General features: G+C 31.1%; 1 protein-coding gene across 1 annotated transcript in view; it reads left to right on the top strand.

Annotated features, from left to right (window-relative positions):
* Positions 1-23,266, top strand: part of PCB (Pyruvate carboxylase) — a 576,937-nt gene that overhangs the window by 201,006 nt on the left and 352,665 nt on the right. Inside the window, exon 2 of the mRNA XM_067046399.1 lies at positions 21,180-21,317. The gene's annotated coding sequence lies outside the window, so the exon portion shown is untranslated. The remainder of the gene's footprint in view (positions 1-21,179; positions 21,318-23,266) is intronic.

Below are 23,266 nucleotides of genomic sequence, written 5' to 3'. Positions count from 1 at the left end.
GTTATTGTTTACTTCTAAGTTTTGATTTTTCCAAGTAAACCACAATGATTCCTATTCATCCCTCTATTCTCATTCCACTGGTGTTCCTTAAGGTAGTATCCTCTACACCGTCTATACAGCTGACATTCCAACCAATCCTAACACTATCCTCACTACGTATGCCGATGACACATGTTTGCTCGCAGTTAATAATAACCCATTAATTGTATCCCAAACCAATCAAATCACCTTTACCATTCGTCGTAAACCTACCTACTGCCTTACAATTTCATTTAATGATGTTACTCTTACCCCTGTCAAACAGATCCGTTACCTTGGACTACATTTGGACAAACGATTAACCTGTAATCCTCACACCAGACTGAAAAGACAGGTAACTGCACGTCGATTTAGACTATTACAGCACTTACTAGACAAACGGTCTAAACAACAATACAATACATTACAAAAGTCTGATATACATGACTGTAATAAGGCCAATCTGGACATATGGAGTTGAGCTTTGGGGCTCCACTAAACCTTCGAATTCCTCTCGTATTCAATCCTTACAATCCAAAATCATTCGTAAAATCATAAATGCTCCTTACTTTGTCACAAATAAAATCATACATAAAGACCTTAATGTTCCCTATGTAACCGATCTAGCCCGAACCAGATATCACTCCTTCCATTACAAACTCCCTTACCTTATGTAACATACATTTGTAAATTTTAATTAAGATATTTAAAAAAAAAGTTTTGATTAAAGTAATTGATTATAACATGCCTAAAGTTAGTGACAAGTAGAAATGTGATTTGGCTACTAATTGTCTTGTTATAAAATTTCCGAAACAATACTATGACAACGAAAACACAAACTACGAGCAAGTAACCTAACACGACGATGTAGAGCTCAGCTCGTCTTTTGCATTCTCCATTTCAAGACAGTAACATGCTCTCAACCATGTTATATGTTATATCGTTTTAATATGTTAAAATAAGGAAATATTTCTCCATTTAACATAACTTTTTCCATTTAACACGATTGAACATGTTAAACTAAAGATCATATTGAGACAGAATACCCGTATTGAGTCACTCTGTTGGTAATTGTATCCATTCATAAAATCAATATTTTTATTGTATATAATTTTAATTTATAAAAAAAAAATATTAGCATGTGCAAGAAACATTTGGATTCCTTGAGCTCTATTGTTTATAATTATGATTTAATTTGTGTACAAAGAGTTGCAGGAACTTAATAATTTACTTTCTATTAATTTGATTCAATGAAAAAACATTACATGATGTCCATAATATGAATTGAAGGTTTTAGGAAGCTACATCTATTCTCTAAAGCTTTATGTACATTTATGAGAAGTGGCGTTTACATTATAACACTCTCATAAATCTTTAAGACTCCATTCTCCTTGTTTCTCTTCGAAATAACCCCAGGACCCAATAAAGGACACCAATAACAAATAATTTACGACCTGACAATACCTGGATATATTTTGACTTCCCGGATAAATAGGTTTCCTTGCTTTCATGACCCTATAAATATATTTTTTTCTTTTTATCTGCTCCCGTTTACGAGCATAGAAATTTTCCGAGGAAATATGTCAACTTCCTCACAACTATATTTCATGATTAATGACTTGTTTCATTAAAATAACTCAATTGAAAACACCGTTACTTAAAAACACCGTTTACGCATGCATAAGCAAAATTATCTAATGACATTTACTTATTTACTGCTTGAAATATGTAGGTTCATAATTTTCTATACTGCAAAGTTTAAGAGTAAATTTTACTACCTTTTTAAATTTAATTAAATTATTATATTATTATCATCATAGCACTAAACTGTGTACGAAAAATGCAAAATAAAATACTGAAAATAAGGATTTTATTCTTAGTTTTAATAAATTCCTTATTTTCCATCTTTTAATGTATACTGTTTTTTTTAATACTTCATTTATATCTATTTTTTATTTGTTATTATTCCCATTTACATTAATTGTCTAATAACATTTTATAATTATTGTTTATTTATAGTTTTCAATGACCTTATAATGCCAAAAGGCAATCCAAGGTATCATTAACACCCAGATATACATATAGCATACCTCCTATATGTATGTACCAGATATTCAATATCATTATAGGATGGTAAGAAAAAAAAAAAAAGTTTTTCAATGTACATCTTATTTTTATTTTTTTGTGCTATCTTGTTAATTGTGTGGCTAACTAAGATTTAAAGTATGTGAAAATGTATGTAAAAATTAACAAAGTAAATTTTACAACAATAAGATATGCTATGAAACGTATTTATTTTTTATAACCCCTATTTCTGAATTTATGGTTTTCAACATGAATATATTACCAATATATATTTTGATTCCGCACTGTTACCTTCTTCTGTAGGGGCTTACATTTTAAGGAGTTTTTGAGTTGTAATTTTGTTGTAGTGGGCGTTTCTTGAATTTTATAATGTGCTGGGGCACACATTGGTTCTGAAATTTAAACTAAACCTAAAAAACTTATTCCCTAAATACGTGTCCTGGCACGTCGTGTCTGAATTTTTATCTGGTTTGTTGTCAACGCACCGCAGGGGGGGGGGGGGTTAAAGAGGGTCCTGAACAGTGGATTTCTTTGGTGCTGTAGAGAGTCGAAAAACTTTATGTGCCTGCGTTGGATGCACTCAAGCACAATGGGTAGTTCGAAGAGCTCGTGTAGTTGATTTGTCTTCATCTTCTTCAGCGATGTTGGCCGCGCAATCTTCCGGAACACTGTATCCTGGAAGTGAAGAGTTTAAATAAACAAGAATTACAAAAAATTATTAGAAAATTAATGTAAACAGGAATAATAACAAATAAAAAAAATATATAAAAGAAATTTTTAAAAAACAGTACATAATAAAAGACGGAAAATAAGGATTTTATTAAAACTAAGAATAAAATCCCTATTTTCCGTCTTTTATTATTTGTTATAATTTTAGGTTTTATTAATTGTCTAATACCTTTTTGTAATTGGTGTTTATTTATACTTTTCACTGTACATGTTATTATTGTTTTAAATTTAATTTGTTCATTTTTACATACATTTTCACATATTTTAAATATTATTTAGCCACATCTTAGTTTACAAGATAGCACAACTTAAGGGTTTTATATATGTAGATATAGTTGACCGTAAAAATTGATATATAGGAAGATGGTGAGGGTTGCAGTCAAAGGAGAAACAAAAATAGTTTACAACTATTTATTTTCCGACGTTTGGCCCCACTTTGTAGGGCTTCATCAGGGCTAAAAAAGTACAAAATGATACAATGATAAGAATAAAAATACAAAGATAAGAATAAAAATAAGTAACAATGGCAAGAGTAAAAATTTTTATAAAAATACGTAAAATATACAGTTAAAAATACAGGAAATGTACATAAAACAAAAACAATACAGGGAAGGAAAATAAAATATAGAGATTAAATAAACGTCATGAAAAAATAATAATTATACATACATAAGTAATAATAAAGATATCTAATGATAATAAATGAGCAAAGAACAAGTCAAGACAACCTACCTGTTTAAAGCAAACGGGTGAACACCCGTTTTTACTCTTCCCATTATTACTTATTTTTATTCTTATCATTGTATCTTATCTTTGTATTTTTACTCTTATCATTGTATCATTTTGTATCTTTTTAGCCCTGATGAAGCCCTACAAAGTGGTGCGAAACGTCGCAAATTAATAATTGTAAACTATTTTTGTTTCTCCTTTGAACGCAATCCTGACCTTCTTCCTATATATTAAGGATTTTATTCTTAGTTTTAATAAAATCCTTATTTATTTTTATTCTTATTCCCCTTCTTTTATTAACTACCGTTTTTCTTGTTGTTGCTTTTTTTTTTTATCTATTTTTATTTTTCATTATTTCCGTTTTCATTAATTGTCTTATATCTTTTTGTAATTCTTGTTTATTTATACTTTTCATTTTACATCTTTTTATTTTCTTCACTTGAGTTTAAATTTATTTGATGTTATCTATTCTCTTACTTTGTCAAATTATTTTATTTGTCGGTATGGTTTTTAGCCGTGATGAAGTCTTGCAAAGTAGGGCGAAATGTTGGCTCATTATAAATAGTTCAATTATTATTTGACTTCTTTTGTTCACACTTAGTCCATATTCCTTTTAAACGCAATACACGGTCAAATAACCGTCTTCCAAATTTTTATATGTATGCTTATTATTATAAAATTAATTTTGTTATTTTAAGTTTTAAGATTTTACTGACTCCAGATAAAAATGCCAACAAAATTTGCTTATTCGTTCTGCTATGAACATCGATTAGTTTTTCACAGAATATCGATATGTTAGAATTAGTTAAATATTAAGTATTTGAAAAAAACATTAAATAATCAATGTCTTTCAAGTATTGTTATAAATGTCAATGTCATTCCCGTGGTTGTGCGAATTCCAACTATGGTTTGTGATGATCATGATGTCTAAATAAAGAAAAAAAAGCAAAAGTCAGGAATTTTCATTATTCTAAAAATTGAAGTGTTGGATGATTTCAAAGAAATAATTAATTTAATTGTAAAATCAGTATACTGTATAATATTTGATAAAAAAAAAAATCAACCAGTGCGAAAGGACAATGCTAAAATTTGAAAGAAAAATATATATCATACCTTGTTCAATTATATAAAATCCTCAAAAAGAGGCTATCACTCTTCCTAGAATTTGTCCAAGAACGACTTTGCTGAAGTATGAGTATGAGTCGATTCTCAATCAGAAACTATTTACTAATTTAATCATAGCATACTGTGATATAATTTATATAATAGGATAATATTTCATAAAAAATAACTTTACTTACTTTTATGATTTACAAAAAAAAAAGCACTCTGTAAAAAAATAATAATAATTATTAAAAAAAAATCTATTTGATCCAACAGAACAGATAGTTAAAATCTCTATTGTTTTTACTGGATATCAATTCTAATCTGAATTTCAAAGATTTAATTCGGTGTATTCATTCCAATGTTTTATAGGCTCTTAAATCCCGTTTTACTTTTCACAAGATTTGTTCACGCTAGTCAGTAAAAATACGGTTAAAAAAAAAAACTGGCTTTATTATCGTCTGAGAGAAGTCGTGACGTTTTTTTTTTTCACTTTAACAACTACTATACTTCATCGGAAATCGAAAAAAAGTAGGCATAGTTAAAGTGTTAATTTTACTCACGTTCTAATGATTTTTTTTTTTAATGCAATTTTTTTTTTCTCAAATACTTAATCTTTAACTAATTCTAACATCAATATTCAGCGAACGACTAATTGATGTCCGTGACAGAATGACTAATCTCTAATAATTCTGTTGGGATTTTGCTAAGAAGTTTAGAAAATCAGGTACCTAAAATGATAAAATCTCACCTTTTGGCACATTCTCACTCAATGTATTTCTAACGATTCTCTACAGATTCACAGAAGATGTTGAAAAAAGATTCTGCAAAAATAACAAAACTATTTAATTTTTTACAAATTATTGTCAATGGTTATATATGTAATTCCATTGTATGTAAGTGGATGCATAATTTCATATTGTAATTTATTAATTTTGTTAACTTGCAAATTTCCTAGTGTTAGAAACACTTAAAATAAAATAAATTAATTTTTTTATCAGACTAGTGAAAGGTAAGCAGATTTGAATAAGATAATTAAAAAAAATGAAGATTACTGGTATAATGCTGAAACGTTTAAAAAAATGTTAAACATATGAAATAAATTGTAAATATTTACAATTGAATTTTCCTCATTTTGCAATTCGGTCGATAAAATCGTTGGTCACTTAAATAGCTATAGTAACTCTAGCAGCCTTTTTTCTTCCGTTGAAATTATCTCTAAAGGATTTGTTAGGGTCTTAACATGGCTTTAAAGCACCTGCAGGTCTTTTCTGTACACTAATAGAGATAAAGGAAGGAAAGATTATTTTATCCTTATACATTGTATAAAGAAAATCCATCCTTTATAAAGTTACTTTACACCACAATTAGATTTTGTTCAGGTAAATCTTGATATACAGTCAGTTATTATTTCCACGTTAACAAACGAGTAATACATTAGATCTTATTCGTTTTATAATCGCGAAAACCTAATAATTAGTTGGATCGATTAAAATGTTTACAAACACATTTATCGCCGAGTCCTGATCTGATTTTATAAACTGAAGTCAATGGACTTAGACAAGGTTAGGACCGGTTAAACTGGATTCGACTGTTGAGCTTGTTTCTAAATGTGTCACCTTGGTACCCATATGTCTCTCCTTATATATTATTTATTCAAGCTAGATTTATCGATTCTATCTAACGATCGATTTGTATAGTTACTCATTATTATCCTCTTGACTACATTTGAGAGAGTGTGGTGATTGGTCGATTGTTCTTTTGTGACATGAGTGAGAAGGGGGATACAGAGGTAAAAATATTTTTCGGAAGGTCAGAACAGTTTACTTAATAATCTATAATAAATAATACCACATACCTTTATCATACTATGGTTTTGTAGACAAGTATATAATATTATATAATTGTTAGCGCTATATTTTCTAATTTCTTTGTGAATAATTTGTAAATAGTATTTAGTAAGTATTATCGTTTAATTTAGTTACATCTATTTTTTATTAGAATTTGGTTATTTGAGAAGAAAAAAATATGTATTTATATTTGTGTTATAATTATGTAAAAGAAACTGTTTTTAAGGGTTGATGTCCGTTGCTATGGCGCCGCCTACCAACAGACCGACCATCTTTGTTTTTAAATCAATTTCTGCTAATTAGTGGTCATGATAGTTTCTAACCAGCACTGTCTGTGTTAATAATGTAATAGTTTGGACATTTTGAGGGTGTTAATCGACATTGCAGTCAGAAACCAGATCTTTTCTACGTTTCTGACCTTTGACTGGAATATGAGTTGTTGCTAATTAGTCGGCTCGTATAATTCATTACAATAAACATATCATGTCTTCACTCAATAAGTGTCAGTGTGGTTATCTTCTCTTTTGTACATATCAACTGTTGATGAGCCAGTTCAGACGTGGGCCCACCAACTTGTGACCAGTTTGAGAGTTGCAGCGGTGTTTATAGCTACGGAGCAGCGACTTCCACATCTTGACATCAAACTGTCTTCCTCTGACCTTTCGGAGTGGATAAAATTTTCTTTAGGACCATCGGCCAGTATTTATTTTATACATCAATTGATTTGTAAATTTGTTTTATAATTTATTTAGCTAATTTTATTTTTGTCTAAAAGGCCTTTTTATTTTTACTTATTTGTTGTTTTATTCTTACTCTTTTGTTTATTTTATGATTATGTTTTAAATTATAGATTAACCGAATGTATGTTTAAATCTGAGCCAGCTTCTTTTTTGGTTCTTTTTAAACATTTCCTGCAAAAAGACAGGTGGCGTTAACAATAGTAATAGAATGTTTTCACAATAAACCTCAATTTATATATTAATATTATTGGCAAAAATAAAACAAATGAAATAATGAGTGGGATGGGCCCACTTTATTATCATGCCTTAAGTCAAGGCTCATTTGACGGCAGCTCTGAAAGTGTCTATAAAAAAAATATCCTGAAGTTATAATAGTCTTCTCTTATCCAGACTACTTTAAGAACTAAATGATTTTCGCTGTAGCTGTTTACGCAGTCATGAAGAATCACTTTCATAAAAGGCATACAGGCCGTCGACGTAAACAATTCTTATCAAATAGAATAGTAGAAACTTCGGATGTTCATGTGTATAAACTACAATACAATACAATACTCAGGGTTTATGGAATTTGTATAAAAATATTTGAGTTCTAGAGCAGTTCGCAGTTTGATTTACCCATGATATAAAATAAAATATTTCATATTGTACAATAATCTAATATAAAAAATAATTATATTTAGTTTTACCATTGTAACAAATCACTCTGTAAAAAGTTATGAACAAGCCGGAATTGTAAAGACCTTGTTTTCATAATTAATTTATAAAAATAAAAAATCATTTCTAATACTAAAGACTTAATAAAGAGCTAAAAAAAAATCGATTATTATCTCTACTAGCCATCAACTCAAATCTAATCGAAATTTGAAATACTCAATTTAGCAAACTCATTCTTGAGATTTATAGGCTCATAAAACCCGAGATTTCTGCGACACCGTTTCACAAGATTTGTTTAAGCTGTTTAGTGGGAATGGGAAAAATAATCCTTTCAAAAAATCTTTATTATCATCAGAAGAAAGTTATTACTTTTTTTCCCCATAACAACTACTAAAGTTAATTGAAAGTCTTTAAGTACGAGTAGTTCAAGGCGTTAAGTAGATTAGTAGTTTTGGGTTTACTGAAATGTGAAACGACGTTAACGTAGACAATTTTCTAAAATAAGTTTTGGTCAGTACGATTCAATATCATATAAATACATCAGGTGAAAACTATATACAACTAATAGACTGATTCCTGCAATTCTGTAAGTATAGTTAAAGGTGTTTTAAATATTTTGCATTGAATAATTCTTGAATTATTATTTAGTTTAATATTCGATTTTTTTCTTTACTAGGCATCATTGCTTATTTTCCACTGTTTGAGGAAGATGCCCCCTCTAACATTTCAATAGAAACTCAAGATGCTGCCATCTAGTGGTAGCTATATGAAGTAGTAAGTTTTACTTACCATCCTGGCTTCTGGAAGTAATGAGTAAACTGCTTCAAGAGCAACATCGTTTTTGGCTGAAATGAAATATTCACCTTAAGTGAATAGTTCTTCACACTCAGGCGAAGAGACAGAGGCCGAATGAAAGAAAGAAGAGAACAACAAAATGCACTATCAAACTACAATATCTTCATTATTTTATGCATCCCAATAATCAAAATTATATACCTACAACTAATCGTAGTGTACAACCCTTTTGGCATATATCATCAATTGTGTATAAATTAATTTAAGAACAGAGGATTATTCCACTCTCTTTTTATTTCTCCCTATTTAACCACGTTTCATTCATTTTTAAATCCATTAAATACAGTCCACTCCTTAAAATCCGAAAACCAGTTTTATACTTACACCACACCAATACCAGTGGTTCCATTAAATTACAATTAATTTGTACAATTAAGTTATATCCCCCAACATTTACCCCAGGGAATAACTAAATTAAACACCCTCCGTTATACTGCCGGTGTACCTACCTATCCGAAATAAAGAGCCCTTTTGCTTAGTGCGATTATAAATAGTGTAATCCAACAAGATAGCATTGACTGTAGTAGACAAAAGAGTTGTAATGGCTAATCAAAGCAACTCCTAAAGAATCTTCGTTGTAGCATATTGTTGAAGTAGGCTTATTTCCTTGAGATTTGTAATAAATATTCTACGATCCGTATTTGTAGGTATCCAAGAAACTTCACGAAACTTAAGAGAAAAAAATTTAGAAATTAAGATACTATTTAATTACCTATATGAGTGCCAATCCATCAGCTTTGCAAGACACACTGGGCAGGGCATGTCACACAGATGGATAATAATTCAACATCTCTCTATTTTAATTTTAAAAAATAAAATCTGTACCGCTAAAACCCATGAAGGGTCAAGGATTCATTACTTTGCAAGGAAGTACTGCTACTAGACCTATGGTTGTGCAAGGAGGTGATTTGGTCAGAATCATGCTCGACCACCAGATTTTTACCCACTTAAGAGTACCCAATTTATGAGGTTGAGAGGAAACCAGGACGGCTCCAGAACTCACAGGGTTGACTCACGGCTACAGTGTAACAGAAAACAATTTTCTGCTTACCCGGGTCCTTGGAGTTAGTAGCATCGTGCCTTACCACGGTGCCACCGTTAAATCTTTTTTGGTACTCTTTTCCCCGTTTCGGATAGCAATTTTAAAAAATAGTTTCGATATACTTTTAAGGAAAACGATTTTTGTACGACGATAACACGTGTTATATTGCATCTCAAGCTCTCCAAACCTATATAACAGCGCTTGAAGAATGGTGTCAAAATTTGAGAATTAAACAAAATCTCATCAAATCAACTTTGCCTACCCTTCGTACAAACCTACGGACTCTACATTATTCTTTAATATCATTCCACTTATCACTGTCGACCAGATCCGCTACCTTGGAATAAATGAGGACGAACGTATAACTTTGAATCGTCTTACAAAACTGAAAAGACAGAACGTCAATGACGACTATTAAAACACTTACTATAGAAGCAGTAAATTTCCAATCCATTACAAAAGACTATTGTACAAGATTATATTAAGGCCTATCTGGACGACGGAGTTAAGCTTTGGAGCTCTACCAGAACATCGAATTCCATCGTAAAATCCTCAATTCTCCTTACCTTTTCACAAAGAGAATCATCCGTAAAGACCTTAATATTCCATATACAGCTGAACCAGAAATCCATCCTTCTTCTAGCTTTCCTTTTGTATTTTTGACGATCCTTCGAGGCGCCTTAAAATATAGTGGCCTCGAGAACGAGCGTAGAAATGTTATTGCAGTGCTACCAATGGGTAGTTTTTTTACAAGTCTGCATCCCCACCACTTTAATGTATCACACATTTCCTAGATGAATTTTTGTTATGCAATTTTTTTATTTCAATATGTAAATAGAAAACAAATATGGTAATAAGATTTGGGTCAGATAATACCCACCTTTTTAACTGTGCCCTAACACCTTATTGATTGAAGAGTATTTTATGATTTTGGGTATAACGTCCTATATTACAAGTACTCCTAAGACGTGTTTGTAATAGAGCCTGAAGTATGTTACTTGATTTGTACATTTTTATTATAATTAGGGGACTTTGTGTCTATAATAATAATTACTTCTTCGTATAATTTAATTGTTTCTGTTTTATTGTATTCATGACTAGCACAATACATCTTAGCCAACTCTCCTTACATAAATCAACCCTAATTGTTTTCTTCACTGCTACTCCTCCCTCATATTAAACTCGACGGATTGACTAATGTATCCTGCCTTAAACTGAAAGGATTCTCCTGTTGGGCCTTATAGATCGAAAGCCGATAATGATCCTGCCTCATGGCAAACCTCAAATCCAAATAGTTCATTTTATACTTTAGTCTTTTTATTTTATTTTTTTCTGAACTGTAATCGATTTCCAGTAATTGGCTTGGTTAAGGTGACGACGCAGAACTAATGACTCCCACTGTATTTTGGATTCAGAAGCTCTTATACTCAACCCAATTGTGTAATGAGGCTTAGAATAAAAAGGAAATTATTTTCTGTATTTGGAAATTTCAAGTATTTGAATAATCAAATAAAAAAAAACTTCTCAAGACCTGAATATTAATAACAAATGTTGTTTAAATGAATAAATTTGAATTTTATCCCTTATAGTCTGAAAACATTTTATTCTCTTTACAAGTTCGACATTTCGGCCAATTCGGCCATTCTCAGGGACAATCTTAATGCAATTTTAGAACAAATAATTTTAATACACAACTTCATGCGAGTTATTCTGCCCAGGTCAATTCAACAATTTCTCTAATTAGTCAATTTTTCACAAAAATTAAAATTCTTCATCACAGTCATCTATTTGTTAAAATTTATTAGTTGTGATAAATTTATGGTGGCTAAACTACAAGTTCGTTTTATTAAAACCTTACTAACATGAATTCTATATTTTCTGCAAGTTAATAAATTTAATGTTAAAACTCTGGTTTGAATAATTTTCTAATAATGTAATTTATTATCCCAAGGGTCCATCAATTTTCAATTGTGTTGTATACTATTGACGACGGAGGTGTAAAATATATTTTCTTTCGTTAATAAATCTGTTTTTTCATAGGAATCAAAATAGTTTCACATTCCTTTTTACCCAAATTATTTAATGTAATTGACTGAACCGTTCTGAAATTGAATATGAAAAGGGAAAATACGGAAAAGTTAAATGCAATGCAGGCTTGACTGCGAAAACTGTAAAATAATATATATATTTAGGATTGAAATCGAAAGTTCTTTATTTTATTATTACCTCTCTTCTTTTTCAATTTTTAGAGTGAATTGTATTCTTTATATTTCTGTTTTATCTACATTGTATTTGTCATTATTTTTCTTTTCATTATATGAAATGAAAAAATAATTTTATTCTGGGACATATGTCCCCTTGGAATAAATACATGGTTTATACATTAAGATTTTTGTCTGGCAAGCATTTACAAGTTTTCAGATAGTAAAATGAAATTACATTGTGTTATTGGCTTAACTGCTGTTTATAATGTTAATCCATGTATGCCTATTTATTTGATTTCAATGATGCGGTGGTTTGGTTATTCAATAAGTGGAGGAATAGGTGTTGTTTAAAGGAAAGAATGGATTGCATGTAGGTTGCATGTATGACGAAGAATTTGCAAAAGAAGGGTGTTCTATAGGAGGGCATATAAAACATTCGGCTGGGATCTGGTGTTTAATGAGTGGATGGATGAACGAAGATTGAGGGGATCAAGGATACAGGTAGGTTGGATAGAGCTACTTCAACTCGGTATACCAGCGGGAGACTTAAGAGTGCCTTGGGAACCCAAAGATAAATCTTACAAAGCAATTCATGAATCTCTTCAGTCTCAACTCTAGTCCTGCAGATAGCCCTCCATACACCAAGGAACTGTAGTCCAAGTGGGGGAAGACGAGAGAGGATACTAGGAGCTGATGGGTGTTCTGAGGAATGGAATTACGAAATCTTAGGAATTGTTTGTGTACAGTTATAGATTTGCGTGTGATTTGGAAAATGTGACTATTCCAGGAGTATATGTAAAATACTTTTTTGCATTTCTTGTTTATTTATACGCTTTACAGTACATTTGATTTTATTTTCTTTAATTTACTTAGTTCAATTTTATGTAAATTTTCATAAATTTTACATCATTTTTAACACCACTATAGTGTGTTTTTATTCCCAGTGTAATGTATTCAAATTACAAGGTTAATTAATAATTTTTTAACTTATATATCCACTATAAGAAACATGTGTTTTTTTTATGTTTATTCAAATACAGATTTACTTAACCTAATTGTAAAATTAAAAGAACAATCTTAACTAATAAAGGCCCTATTCTAACTTATCCTAATTATATCTATGTACTTATTACTAACTTATAATCTAACCTACAATTAAAATACATACGATTGATATCTATGTCCAAAGGTTTAGTACTTGCACTCAGCTGGTCGTGGCAGATAAAGAGAAAGGTCACTTCTCAATACACAGTTTTTAAACATAACTCAGCTCACAGAGAAAACCAAAAAATCCACTAGCTTTACATCAATGTCCATTCCTTAAAAAAACAACCGACGACCGAACATATGATTTTTCTCTCCCTCCCTGCCCGATACCTCCCGCGCATGCGCCGCCATCACCAATTCTTCTCTCTCGTCTATTACACCAGGTATCATATTTTCTTACTTTACTGCTTAATTTTAGTTGTTTTTAATTTGTTTTTTCTTATTCGTCCTAATGAAGCCTTTCAACGTGGGGCGTAATGTTAGCTATAATAAGTTGTTTATTTTCTATTTGGGCTATTTTGACCGCTTCTTTCTATAATTAAACATGGTTAACCAATGAAGTTTCCAAAATCCACATTATTTTTATCCTTGCGCAGAAATGGGTCACTGTGGAGACATAATAAAAAAAACATACTATATTTCATTATGTTTAGATCATTTTTTTGACGAAAACAATGTTTTCCAGCATAATTACAGTCGATAAAGTGTATAAAATTCAATTGTTCACATTCTATAAGTTTTGAATGTTTCAAGTATTTCTAACTACATCACACCTATTAAGACAGAATTAGTACGGTAACAATGGTATTACTGCAAGGCATGTGCTACTCAAGTTTTTACAATGGCAGTAAACTGTCTAAGTGTCTTTAATTGTTACAAGCTCTATACGGAGCTTGTTATATAGTGGATCGTCTTGAATTTTTTAAAGTAGAAACATTATTATGAAATACTTACATGTACTATACAACAAACATCAATATTCTGTTTTCATCCATATTGAATACAGGTAATTAAAAACCTAATTAAATAGCCATAAATATTGCAACCATTTATTCGTTTTGAATGTTTTTTTTTTTTATTTAGTAACTTTAACTAGCTAGTATTCTAAACATATTTATTGTGACCTATCATAAACACTCTGTTAATAATGAGAATTATACCCGAAATCATTGTATTTGTATTATAATTAGAAATCAGTAGAATTATACTGAATCGAAACTAATAATCCCGATAATTCCCTGGGTTTATTGTGGATCACGGACTGTCTTGGGGGAACTCCCAGAACCACAGAGGAATATTATAGTTCGGTTCCATTCTTGTCCTCCCGATAAAGGACACAGAATCCTCTTCATACATATTCATCCACAGAGGACTATTCATGAATACATATGAGACATCTTTTGTTGCCGCTCCTAAATCCTATAATGGTTCCTGTGGTTCGATTTGGTGGTAGTCTTGACTTTGCGAGAGTTCAGTCAATTTGCTAGATTTCTGGTGATTTTGACCCATTTAAATTTAAATAATTCTGAAAGATTTAATACAAGTAGCAATATTTTTACTTATTTAAACTTCATTATTTAGTGATTTTTTTTTTTTTTTACTAAAAATCGTGCTATTTAAAGCCAACGTATCCATGCATACTTAACTAATTGACTATATCTATGCAAATTTTTAAAAATGTATTAATTAATTGCATATATGTGCAAATGTGTATTTATTTCATTATTGCTTAAATGTAAGTTTCTTTTTAATGTTATTAGTAGAACCGTAAATGTGATGTTATATGTGATATTTATTTAAGATAATTGGTTTAAATTTTTAAAAAATTGTAGTATATGTATTAATTATTGTATTCATAAGATGAATATTCTGAATTAGGTTGTGGATGATAGAGTGACAACCCCGAAACGTCGTTTGTTTATTAAATAAAGAAATTGAAATAAGAAAGAAAACATTCATTCACTACAACTAATTATTTATTAATACCTTTGTTAATTATTTGATCAGTTTTATTTCAATATATTTTTTATATAGATTCATATTTTTATTCATCGAAATCATGATATAATAAAAATAAGTTATTATAAATAATTACTATTATTTTAAATTTTATTTTTCCCTTTTATTGTTTTTTTTTCTTTTGTTCTTATTTTTCTGTATATATTGTATGAATGGATATTTGAACACTAATACTTAATACCCTTATTTTTTTGGAAGATTATGTTAATTCTTTTCAATAAAAAAATTATGGAAATTAACAACCATAAATTACAGCGACGAAATGTGATTGACAAAATACAATTTGGTGAAATATCTCTAGTGGCCATTACTGTAGAGAGAGAAATACTTTATTTATCTATGCTGCCTAAATACACCAGGCTGCTATCTCACACACCATACTTATCAATCCGTAATCGGACATATATAAATTTCACATACATGGTATAATCAGATATAAAGAGATATAATAATAAGATATAATAAACAATTTTTCTCCCCCTACAGTTTCCTTTTACGATTAATTTCGGTCTGTACAACAAATACAATTGTTTCAATTCATTCCTACTTTTCTTTCTCATTTCTGCTCCTCCAATTTCACCATTTCTCAATTTTTTAATTCACCCGATCAACAAATTCGCTCTCTGGAATTCACCCTCCTAGATCCTCTTCAGTGACCCGCTAAACAAATTCAATATTAGACGGTAATGTGAGATCAGACCATCATTCATAGTCACAGCAGTAGATCAGTCTACTAAGAACAAACAAATAGATACATTTTACGAGATAAGACTAACACATAGATTCAAAGGAAAATATAATAAAACACCGGTTACAAGAAACACTGGAATGGATAAATAAGTTTTTAAAAAAACCAATAGTACTAATAAAATAAAATAATTTAATGAATAGATACGTTAAAACACACAAATAGAGAGGTCAACATATTAAAATAAATAAATAAAACAAAGAATAATCTCCGAGCTAATTCCCATGCAGCTGATGGTGTATGATTCCCAGGGAGTCTTAATAATATTAATAATATAATATAAAATAATATTTTCCGCAAAGATCACAATATCCCCAATGCTAACACCTAGGCCTTCTAAGAAGCTCCTTGTTCTATCTGGTATTGTTCCGCGAGATCCAAACCAGAGGCCTCTCACGGTGAACTCTCTCTCTCCGAACAATACATAAATAAAACAAAAGTAAATGTGACTTGAACAACGGTTTCATGACATGATACAGTATGTGGAGAAACTATCCTCAGTTTCTTCGATTTATGTTATTTTTTTAACCTTTGTTTACTTGTATTATTCATATTTTTAATGTTTTCATATGTTTCTTTCGCTAAATTTTAAATTTCTTGGTTAGGTATGTGTTAATTTTTAAAACTAATAAACAGACTCAAAGAGGCGAAAAAGATAAATAGAGTAAGAAGCATTTGTAGACAATATGTGGAAAAAATGGCGAGGTCCATGTAATGTAAAAAAAAAAAATAAAATTTAATAAGTTTGATAGAATATCAATTAAAATATTGGAATGCAATTTATTAAGATTGTGTAACTTTAAGTTAATTTTTGGATTAAATTAAAACATTTTTTTTTTTTAGTTTTAATTGAACTACTTTTTTTTCCGATTTACTCTTACAACAGGTCCGTGATTATTCTATCCCTGGGCTCTGTTCTAAATCGTATAATCCTATCCCGAGCCGCAGAATCACGAACTAGCGGTGATGTGATTCCGACTCATCAAACAGACTCCACTGCTGCTGGCTGTTGTTTGTCCTGGGGCCGTCACACCTGCCTGCTCGGATTTTAATTAAATGCCCTTATTACACCTGCTGTGACAACGGACTAGGGTTTCTCTCTGTCTATTCCAACCTGGTTTTGTTAGCAGGGTCCCCTGCCGAGCTGTTTTATCCATCCAATTACTGCGTTTTTTATTTATTTTTTATTCTGTCAACTGACAGTGAAGTTGGTTAATTAATTAACCGGCACATCCAGTAGCTTGTTCTTTATTATATAACAAAATAATCAGAATGAGAATGAAAATGGAAATTAAAATAATATCGAGAATTCAGGATGTACTGAAATACATCTATCTTATTAAATTATTCTTTATTAGAAACACAAAGAATACTTACCATTCCTCTATCTTCAGGTATAACTGTTAAACTATTTTTTTCTGTTGAAAATTAAAAAATTAATAATATTGTCTAGTATTATAATTATTTTATTAAATAAATTAATTGGTATCCATTTAAGTATCAACACTGTTTAATACATCAACAACAGTCCCACGTTTCGTCCAACTCGGCCATCCCATAGGATAATTTTTTTTTTAATATTTATTTATTGATATTTACAACTGTACATTATAATACATTTAGTAAATCTGATCTAAGTTAAATTGGAGTGTTACAGGCGTGTAGAGAAACTACCCATTGGGGTCTCTTGGCCATATTCTTTCCAGGCGCCTCAGAGGATTGTCAGGAATGGAAAAGGATGCAAGATTAGAAATTAGGGGGTTTGAGTGGTTAGAGAGTTTATGATGGAAGGAGTGATTTCTGGTTCGGGCTAGATCGGTTACATAGGGAACATTAAGGTATGTATGATTTTATTTGTGACAAAGTAAGGAGCATTGAGGATTTTACGAAGGATTTTGGATTGTAAGGATTGAATACGAGAGGAATTCAAAGGTTTAGTGGAGCCCCAAAGCTCAACTCCATATGTCCAAATTGGCCTTATTACAATCATGTAGATCAGTCTTTTGTAATGTGTTGGAAATTTAGACCATTTGTCTAGTAAGTGCGGTAATAGTCGAAATCCACGTGCAGTTTCCTGTCTTTTCAGTCTGGTGTGAGGATTCCAGGTTAACCAAATGTAGTCCAAGGTAGCGGATCTGTTCGACAGGGGTAAGAGTAACATCATTATATGAAACTGTAGGGCAGTCAGTAGGTTTACGACGAAGGGTAAAGGTGATTTGATGGGATTTGTTGGAATTTATCTTAATCCTCTAACTACGACACCAATCTTCGAGGGCTGTGATATGGGATTGGAGATTTTGGGATACAATTAATGGGTTATTATTAACAGCTAGCACACATGTGTCATCGGCATACGTGGTGAGGGTAGCGTTAGGATTGGTTGGAATGTCAGCTGTATAGATGGTGTAGAGGATGGGACTAAGGATACTACCTTGAGGAAGGATAATCTTAAATATAAATTTACTTCTCACATCCAATTCATTAAAAAACGTTTTGCAGACCATTCCGCCAAAGTCATTAATTACAATTCAAATTACCCTATTTTGACACCATGTCATTCATTTTTAAACTTTTTATTTTTAGACCAACTTAACACTATCAACTATCATATAAACAAACGTTATCCAAAAGAGTTGGATGTGAGGTGTAAATTCATATTAAACATTTTCCTTTTGGGATGACTGAAACGTTGGATTGTTTATGCCGTAATAAAGAGTGTTGAGGCTTAAATGGATTTATTTCACTCCAATTAATTTGTTTAAAAAATAAATACCAGTCTCATGAAATTAAAAAGATTATATGTAAATTATAATTCATTTTAATTCTTTTATTTTTTCTAATATTGTTATTATAGTACTACTTTCATTACTTTAAACATAGTATTTGTAAACAAAAGTTATCCTTTATATATTTTAAAACATTTTAGCAGCATCGTCAACTTTGCTTTTAGTGGCTCACTATGATATCCAATTGTATTTACCTCCATTTTTATCAATCTCTATTCTATTTATTGTTATTATTAGAAATTTCTTGTTGTATTTTTTATTCGAAAAGTGGTTTATTAGTTTATTGCGTTGTTTAGCTTGAAAGGGCGTTTAACAGCCTGGTCACCAACGCCCGTTGGTTGTTGTTTTGGTAAGGCCTATTTGTTCCATAGTCATAGCTTTGGTATGGTGAACTGATCCGCACCAGTGGGAATCATTTCCGTGAGATTTGAAATATTATCTAGCTTGGTAATTATAATTTGTTTAATAATCTTTACGATAGTGGAAAGGATGATGAAAAGCAGATAAGTAACTGTTCTAATTTTAAAAATAAGGCAAGATAAATAGATAATTATCATAATTAAGAGCTGGTTATTAAGTTAGTATGATGGATGAATTTAATGACTCTTTCTAATACGGATTCGTAGTTTCTCAACGCCATTGGAACATTTATTGGTATCCCAAACTGGGCCAGACTTAATTTGTAGTGATGACATTATTCAAAAATGTGTTTGACGGTCAGATTACTATTTCGAACATTTTTGAGGGGTCCTCCTGTTATGAGGTGGGTTATGAGGTTATCCTGTTATGATGATTAGGGGCCAATCGGGTATGTCCTATTCTGAGTCGGGTGATCACTACTTATTCACGGCTTCCACTTCGGGTTGATTTAATCCAGGACTTCACATTTTTCTTTATAGGTTTCAACTTACTTTTCATTCCACATTGCCTGCCATCTTTTATTAATACATTCCTTTAAAGGGCGAGCAAGTTGCTTTTCAGTTAAGACTGCTGCGGTTCTACCTGGGAGGACTAGCGCTTCTCTTGCAGCTTTGTCGGCCATCTCATTTCTTGTAATACCAACATGCCCCGGAGCACAGATGAAGTAGACTGATTTATACATTTGTTTTATCATTATTAAGTATTGCTTAATTCGTCGAACAGGTGGGTGAACTGAATACATTACGTCTAGTTTTTGAAGAGGAATGGAGTCCGATATTATTATTATGTTGCCATTTGGTATATTTGTCATGCAAAAGTAAAGGGCGGATGCTATGGCATTTAGTTCTGCGGTATATATAATAGAGAGATGAAGCAGTTTTCTCTTATGGGTTGTGTTTTGTGTCACAAAGGCAGATCCTGTTGCGTTATCTGACTTCGAGCCATCTGTATATATAGCGCTATGTTCTGGTAGAGTTTGTAGCAGTTCTCGGAACTTTTCTTGATATTTTGACGTTGTTGTATTTTTTTTTTGCGGTATTTGGATAGTTGGAGATTTACATTTGGGCGTTGGTAGGTCCAGGGGAGCGTGTTATTTTGTGGTATGTTGATGGCTATTGCTTTTAACTCTGTGACAGTGGCCTATTAACGTTCAGCGAGAAATAGTGTATTTATCTTTTGTTGGAACTGTCTAGAGAATTTAGGATTGAAAATGTACTTATAAGTTGGATGCGAGGGTTGTCCAGGTATAGCCGGGAAAAATAATTTGTAGCTAATAGTTGTTTTCTAAATAGTAGGGGTGATATTCCAGATTCAGCACATATAATTGGACTGGTCCTAAAGGCACCTGTGGCAATGCGGGTTGTGTTTAGTAATTACTATTCTTCATTTTGATAGTTCATTTTATATTTCCAATTTATTAGTGATGTCTATGTAGCGAATTCTCAGGTAAATATTTGTCGGTTTTTTACTTAACTTCTATTATTTTTTTATGTGGACTATCTTTTTCATTATTTATTTTTTTTTAGATTGAAAAGATTTGTGACATATTTAAAAATAGCACCAAATATTTTTTTTTGTAGTTGGCTTAATTAGGTTTACGATTGATATACTATATGTGGTAAGGCATTATGATACTAACTCAAAGAACCCAGTTTCGAATCAAGCTGTAACAGACAATACTGTAACTGTGAACCACCCCTAAGGGTTCGGGAGCACTCCTCGTTCCACCTTTATTGGGTAAAAATCTAGCTGTCGAGCCTGATTCTGATAAATCACCTCTTTGCACAAACGTTGGTCTAGTAAAAGTACAAACTTACAAAGTACCGTATTCCTGACCATTCATGGGCTGTATAGATTAATTTCTTTTTCAGTACAGTATACGGTCCAACTTAAATCAGATTTTCTGTGTTGGACGTCAATTTTTTTCCTGAAATGTTCTCGAAAATCGAACTGATTCCTTACAGCATACTGTGACAAACATTCATGAGCCCTTGATATTTGCTAAACAGTTTTCAATTTTTATTTCAATTCTATTTTAAAATATATAGTACTATTATTTTTCTATGTTTGATTAATTTATCAATTATAGAAAATAAAAATAAATACTCTGTAACTGTCACTGTAATATTTTTATCTATTTTATTTACAGAAATCGATCGCTGTAAAGAATAAGACGATGTATCGATATTAACTAGCCACTGAGACAGAAGAAGCAGTCTGAAGTCGGCAGCCGGCGGGATATTTTCACATTTTGGCAACTGTCCACTTCCTGTCTCAGCTGTTTAAGGTTGGCCTTGTCATTTCTACAAAATATTTCAATATTTATTATAGTGTGTTTACCTTTTGATATATAAATGGCTATTGATTTGTTATACATAGGTCATTTTGCATGACTTGATTATTTATTCTCAGGTGATTTCAAAGCGTGTATACCTTCGAAAACTGGATTCCGAATTTTTTCGCGATCGCAGTATTTCCTCTTAAGATATACAGTATTCCTTTACAATATAGGTAAATGAAAGTAGGAAAATCCTGCATTGGATCGAAATTAATCATCGCTCAGAACAAAAATTTCCATATTACTCACTGTGGCAATACTATCTTGCACTAACTTTCCAAATGAACCTTCCAGTAGGCAGATTGGCTATTTATTCTAATATACATTCTGTTTTACCTATTTATTCAGGGACGTGATGACCGTGCGGGTTGAGGCGCAGGTCCTAGTGCACTCGGTTCGGAACGTTGTGGGTTCGATTCCCACCTGAGGCAATTAAACACTCATTTCTCGGCGGTCCCGAAGAATGAATCTTGACACTCCCACCTTGGTTATTACGCGGCAGGAACCTAGGTAGCCGTTGGCAAAAAGGACCCGCAGGCCCACTTGCCGGACTTGTTCCCCCCACCAACTACCAGTACTAGTACCAGTACCTATTTATTGGATGTTAAATTATTATTGAATCAATATTGAAAATAATAAGGATGATTATATAGAGTTAGTCATTTCGTCAACTAAAAGTATCATTTATAGTTTAAATTCAATTATTTATGAACTATGGTGACATGAATTTTTTATTTGAAACTGGTAAAACAGGAAAACATGGAACGTGTTCCATCCTTAAATATTTGAAATCTATGGGATATACAACAGATATAGTAATGGTATAGCATATTAGTAAATCAGATACATTTAACTTAATAAATATTAGAAGTAACAAAACCTATATATATAAATAAAATGCAGTCGTGGAACCCCCAGCCAGCCTTAAAACAGCATTGAATCACCACAACATAGTAATAGTATGACACTGACATTCCAACAAAAACTTCCTCGTAAGCTCCTTTAATTGTATGTGTTTGGAATAATTATCAATTTCAAATTTTAATTAGTAATAAAAAGTGGATAAATGTAAACTATGAAAAGATTTGATTAAAAAAGTTAAGTAGGAGGCAGGAAAAAAAATTTTTTCTACATTGAAATGAGAGTAGTAATATAGACCTATAATATAATTGTGGGAAGCCGAAAATTAAAAAATTAAAATTAAATATTTATTTAAAATTGAAAAATTAAAAAAAAACTGAAAAACGTACTGTACATGCGGATACCTGTTTACGGGATATTTTATTTGTGCATTTTTGTCATTCACCATAGCCATCTGTGATTTTCTGTATAATTTATTTTTGTAAACTATTCGGCTTCCCATAATTATATTATAGGTATATATTACTACTCTCATTTCAATATGTTTTCAATGTAGAAAAAATATTTTTTCCTGCCTCCTACTTAACTTTTTTAATCAAATCTTTTCATAGTTTACATTTATCCACTTTTTATTACTAATTAAAATTTGAAATTAATAATTATTCCAAACACATACAATAAAAGGTGCTTACGAGGAAGTTTTTTTTGGAATGTCAGTGTCATACTATTACTATGTTGTGGCGATTCAATGCTGTTTTAAGACTGGCTGGGGGTTCCACGACTCCATTTTATTTATTTATTTATATATTGTGCATCTATATCGATTCCTAATGGGAATCGATTTAAAATTCTTTTGTAATATATTTCATCCTAGGACTAAATACCATAGACCTCCTTGCCTATGGTATGCTCGATGTAATTTTTTTTTTTTTGAAATTGATAGATTTATTTATTGATAGATATTACAATCTGCCACACAGTTGAGGGCAATAGGTAATATTGATGAATGATCTCATACATACTAAAATAATAAAAAA

The sequence above is a fragment of the Halyomorpha halys genome, unplaced genomic scaffold (assembly GCF_000696795.3).
Source record: "Halyomorpha halys isolate HHAL.00 unplaced genomic scaffold, Hhal_1.1 Scaffold256.1, whole genome shotgun sequence".
NCBI lineage: Eukaryota > Metazoa > Arthropoda > Insecta > Hemiptera > Pentatomidae > Halyomorpha > Halyomorpha halys.
Note: the sequence above shows the minus strand (reverse complement) of the source record. Positions and strands in the feature narration are given on the sequence as shown.